Source organism: Macrotis lagotis, chromosome 1 (genome assembly GCF_037893015.1).
Source record: "Macrotis lagotis isolate mMagLag1 chromosome 1, bilby.v1.9.chrom.fasta, whole genome shotgun sequence".
NCBI classification, from domain to species: domain Eukaryota; kingdom Metazoa; phylum Chordata; class Mammalia; order Peramelemorphia; family Peramelidae; genus Macrotis; species Macrotis lagotis.
In genome coordinates, this window is record NC_133658.1 from 476164654 (window position 1) to 476170749 (window position 6096).

The following is a 6096-nucleotide window of genomic DNA, read 5'->3' on the forward strand; positions in this document are numbered from 1 at the left end:
ATTTCCTCCTCCATCATTCCCAGTCCCTTACTTATCTTTAATCTCTCCTTGTCTATTATCTGCTTCCCTACTAACCACAAACATGCCTATATCTCCCATCATCAAAAAACTCTCAAATGATCCATCTGTTACCATGATCACATCTCTTCTCCCTTTTGTTTCTGGCTTCTTGAGATAATAATAAATACCCCCACTTCCTTTTCTCTCACTCTCTCCCTAGCATTCTCTAGTTTAACCATTGATATTATCATTAAACCAAAACTGCTCTCTCAAAAATTACTAAAGATCTCTTAATTTCCATCTAATGGCCTTTTCTTAATTCTCATTCTTCTTGATCTTCTGCAGTCCTTTGATACTATCAATCATCCTCTTCTCTTTGGCATTTTCTTCTCTCCAGGTTTCTCCTCCTACCTATTTGATCACTCATTCTTTGATAAATTTTAATCCAGATCATATTCAGTCTCCCAGAACTTTTTCTTGAGTTTTCTTTTATTCTCTCTATACTATTTTACTTGCTGGTATTAGCAGCTCCCATGAAATTAATTATCATCTCTATGCTAATATGATTCTAAAATCTACTTCTCTAACCCTAAACTCTCTGCTGACCTTCATACTTGTATCTCTGACCGTTTATCTGAGTTTGAATTCGATGACCCATAGACATCTTAACCTCAATATGTCCCAAAGCTGAACTCATTATCTTTTTACCCCAAAACTTCCTCCTTCTGAACTTCCCTATTATTCAAAGACACCACCATTCTACAAACACTGAAATAGAAATCTCGATATTATCCTTGATCTTTCCCTCTCCTACACAACATCACATCCAATCTGATGATAAGACCTGTCAATTTTTACCTTTGTAAACTTTCTCACACAGGCCTTCTTTTCTCTTCTGACATTGCAACCACTCTCATCACCTCATGACTGGATAGTTACAGTAGCTTTTTGATTGGTCTCCTTGACACAAGTATCTCCCTACTCCAGTTCATTCTCCATTCAACTGTTGATTTTCCTTAAGTGCAGACATGACCACTTCAACCTTCTACCCAAAAAACTCCAGTGCTTCCCTACCATCTCCAGGATCAAATAAAGTATATTCTGGTATTCAAACTCCTTAGTAACCTGCCCTGCTACCTTTTCAATCTTCTTACACTTTACACTCCCATCCCCATGTGTTCTTTAATTCAATGTCACTGGCATATTTTCTGATCCTTGGCATTTTTCATTGTCCCCCCCACTTCTGGAACACTGTTCTTCCTGATCTCTGCCTCCTGGATTCCCTGATTTCCTTCAAGATCCAGCTGACATACCACCTTCTACAGGAAATCTTTCCCAGTTCCTCTTTATTCTTGTATTTTCTCTCTATTAATCATTGCCAATTTATCTGACAAATAGCCTGTTGGTGCATAGTTGTTTGCAAACATTTTCCCCCCCTAATTTATTTGATTATGAGTTCCTCAAGGACAGGGACTGTTTTTGTATCCTTCTTTGCATCCTCAGCACTTAGCATAATATCTGAAACATAGTAAGTGCTTAAAAATGTTTATTGACTAGCAACTATGGGAAAAAATATTGAAGCAACTTATCTGATGAACTTATGATAAAGAATGCAACCTATCCCAGAGACAGTTGATGGTATCTGAACACAGACTAAAGTGCCCCCTTTTTTTCTCACTTCATTTCTTTTGAGGTTTCTCTATCTTTCAGGGGGAAGGGAATTTATGTCTATTATCACAACAAGGTTATTGTAGTTACATGAAAATAAATAAATAAATCATTTAAAAAATAAATGTTTATTGACTGACATAGAAACAGACACAAAAAAGACAAACTTTACTGATGATCTAAACAAAGGAATTGAGAATGTTTATCAAATTTGCAAATGGTAGTTAAATTGTCTTGAATGGTTATGCTCTAGAGGATTGAAATGAAATCCAAAATGATAGCAAAAACTACTATTTTTCATATGGACCTATATGAAGAAAAAATCAGTTCAATAAGATTACTATACATTCTGTGAGTGAAGAAGACAGTTATGTAGAAAGGGATCTGAATTTGAAGTCAAAAAGACTCCTTGCTCTGCCATTTTCCAGGTGAGTCACTTGGGGCTAGCCCCTTAATCTTTCTGCATCTTGGTTTCCTCATCTGTAAACTAAGAATAATAAACTGCACTAACTATTTCTTAAGGTAATGGTAAGGATCAAAATAGCTAGCATGTGTAAAGTGTCTTATAAACTTTAAAAGTGTTCTTTGCTACTATCATAAATATTCTATGATTCAAAAAACAAAAAAAAAGAGAAAAATGAATTTGGGAATGCCAAAACACTCTTCTTTTTGTTTTAAATAGTTTGTATTTTCAGTTATTAAATAATCAATATATTTTTCTAAACAGTTTTAACCTTTCCATCACCATGAGGTGATATCCTTGGAGGCTACTGTAATAGCCAAATTTCAATGTTGAGCTATAACCATTCAAAAATAACCCTGGAAGAGATGGCAGCCCATTGCTCCAAAAAATATTGCCCATCTTTTATCTGATCATCATCCCAATTGGTGTACCACTAATGCTCTCTGTTTATGGGTTTTCTCTTCCTACTCTAGGCCCTGAACTCATATCTTTGTGTTTGCCATGAATCTGACAGCTAGATATCTATTCTATAGTTTGTTGCTCCCCATCAGTGGTCTACCATTTGCAAAGTAATAACTGGACCTTTGTCTCTGCCTTTTGCTGCATTCTCACAGTTTTGTTCTATGGAAACATGCTACTTCATGATCTTCAACATCAGACTTGAGCACTACCTGGACAATGTATACTCATTTTTCAGGGGAAAAAAATAGCCATTCTGACATGCATCTTCTTTTGCAGTTTGATTTTAATGATTAACTTCACTTTCATGAAAAACTGAATTTAGATTTTATTCTAAGCAATAGAATTACATGTTTTGATACTGGAAGTATTTTGTTGTTGTTGTTATTGTAGCTAAGCACTAGAAATAACAGTTGTCCTTAACTGAGTAGTGGTTGAACAATTTTTCATACCTACGTGTAATGATTGTTTTTACACAGAAAGAAATAATAAAAGGGGATAGATTCAGAGAAACAAGAGAAAACTTAAATGAATTAACTTAGAGTGAAGGAAGCAGGACCCTGAAAAATAATTTCTTAAATAACAATAGCATCATAAAGATAAATGACTTTGAAAGACTTAAGAACTCTGGTCAACATAATGACCAATCATTATTTCAGAAGACTAATGATGAAATGTGCTTTCATCCTCTGGCTAAGAGGCAAGGGACAAAGGGTATAAAATGAAGTATACTTTTTCAGACACAATTGTTTAATTATACTTATTAGTTTTATAAGATTACTTTTTTCCTCTTCTTTTCTTGGTTGAGAGAGAGAGAATTGAATACAGGTACAATTTAGAGGTATTGAGGATTCAATTCCAGACTACCACCACATTAATATTTTGCTTTTCCAGTGGACATAGAAAATTACATTTATACTATAATTTATTAGTGTGAAATAGTATTATGTCTTTTTTTTAAAAACCCACAACATATTTACCTTAATTTTAAAATATTTTATTGCTAAAAATGCTAATCATTACCTGAACCTTCAGCAATTATTGTCTTTTTGTGTGGGGACTGGGGGGCCTTTTTCTGGATATTGATGATTGCTGACTGATCAAGGTGGTCGTTGCTGATGGTTGAGGTGACTGTGATAGTTTCTGAAAATAAGACAACAATGAGGTTTACTGCCTTGAATGACTCTGTCTTTCAAGAAAGATTTCTCTGAAGCATTTGCTGTTTGATAATGTTTTAACCACAGTAACACTTCTTTCAAAAATTGGAGTCAAATTCTGTTATTGCTTCATTAACTAAGTTTATCTAATATTCTTCAGTATTCTTGTGTCTCTCTGGGAACACAGAGACCTAAGGAGAGGGATAGAGTTAGGGGAATGACAAGTTGGAGGAGCAGACAGAAAACATACATTTATCAAATAAGTTTACAGACTTATAAGGGGATGGTTAGTGGTACCCCAAAACAATTACAATAATAGCATCACAGATCACCACAATAGATATAATAATAATGAAACTGTAAAGTCAATATACTGCAGCAGGAATCCTTGCATATGGTTTCGTGGCCCCATTCTATTTGAGTTAGACATCGCTGGTCTAGGCAAATCTCTAGGACTATAAATTGTAGAGAAGGAATTACCAAAATGCTACACAAAAACAAGAAGTGAGCACATTTTGTTGGAAAAATGGTATCAATAGACTTGCTCAATACAGAGTAGCCAGAAACCATTCATTAAAAAAAAGCAGTATCTATGAATTGAAAAAAGTCCAAAAAAATAAGGTGTGCTCATAAATATTTATATAGCATTTACTATATTTGATCACAGCTGTACTGGGGAATTTATATGCCAGGTAATATATTAAGAGTTTTACAACAACCCTATAAGTTGAGGAAACTGAAGGAAACAGGCTTAAGTGACTTTCCTAGGGTAAACTTGCCTAGGCTAGTTGAACTCAAGTGTTCTGAATTCAAGACCTCTGCTTTAGAATAGCAACAGTTGGGAACTAGACTGGATTATTTCAATGCTATAGGAAACTATCAAGTGAGCAAACTCCTTCTAACAATCCAGGCTATTTCCTTCTCTACAATTTATAGTCCTAGAGATTTGCCTAGACCAGCGATGTCTAACTCAAATAGAATGGGACCACGAAACCATATGTAAGGATTCTTGCTGCAGTATATCGACTTAGAAAACCTCTTATCAACATGTGTTTTATTGTGTTATTTATTTATTTTGTTAAATATTTCCCAATTACATTTTAATCTGCTTTGATCTCCCTTGAGAAGTGTGTAGTCAGCATACATCCTCAGGTAGTGGTTTGACATCTCTGGTAGGAACATAGAGAGGTAATGTGGCTTACCTAGTCATACAACCACTATGTGAAAAAGGTAAAACTCAACCACAGTCCTCTAGCTTCCCTATATACTCTTGCATGCTTCTATACAACACTAAATGCATGAATTCATAACTTTATATACAATTCACTTTTCTGTTCTTTTTGTTTTAAAATCTTTGTGTTCATTAAGGTTTTTGAGACAATGGGTTAAGGGACTTGCCCAGGGTGATGCAATTTGGAGATGTCTGGGGCCAGATTTGAACTCAGGCTCTCCTGACTTCAGGGACAGTGCTCTATTGACTGCTCCACCTAGCTTCCCTCTGCTCATTATTTTTTGAGTTCACAATAAAATAAAAAAGGAAATAAGACTGTAGGTACAAATATGCAGATATATGTAACTACTAGGATGGAGGCAAAGTTGGCCTAAAGTTAAATTATGGAGTCACAAAATTTGACTTCAGGACCCTGTCCTGTTTCATGATATCCCACTCAAGTCATCAGTGCCTTCTGGAAGCATGCTAATGATTTCTCAGCAACCTTAATGAAGTAGCTCCTTCAAAGTACCTATGCCTCCACCTTTCCCCTTTGAAGTATTAACTGCAAGCCATGCTTAAAGAGGAGTGTTTATATTCTCACCTGGATCCAGGGTGATGTATTGCTTTCAGGGAGGAGCAAAGAAAAGCTGTGTAAATTTATAGGAATTAGAAACAAGCAAGGAAATGTTAAGAAATATAGTTAAGGGGTGGCTAGGTGGCGTAGTGGATAAAGCACCAGCCCAGGAGTCAGGAGTACCTGGGTTCAAATCCGGTCTCAGACACTTAATAATTACCTAGCTGTGTGGCCTTGGGCAAGCCACTTAACCCCATTTGCCTTGCAAAAACCTAAAAATAAAGAACTAGATTGACTATATATATATATATATATATATATATATAGTTCTTTATATATCTATATATCTAGTTCTTTATTTATCAATATTAACAGTAAATGAAGAAGCATGAAATCAGAAGACATAGACTTTGTATGTATAATGATCATCCCATTTCTTGCCTTCTCAGTGGGTGAAAGGGAGGGAGAAAATTTGGATCCAAAAATAAAATTTTTTAAAAAACTTAAAGGGAGTTGGGGCAGCCAAGTAGAGGAGTGAATGGAGCACTAGCTCTGGAGTCAG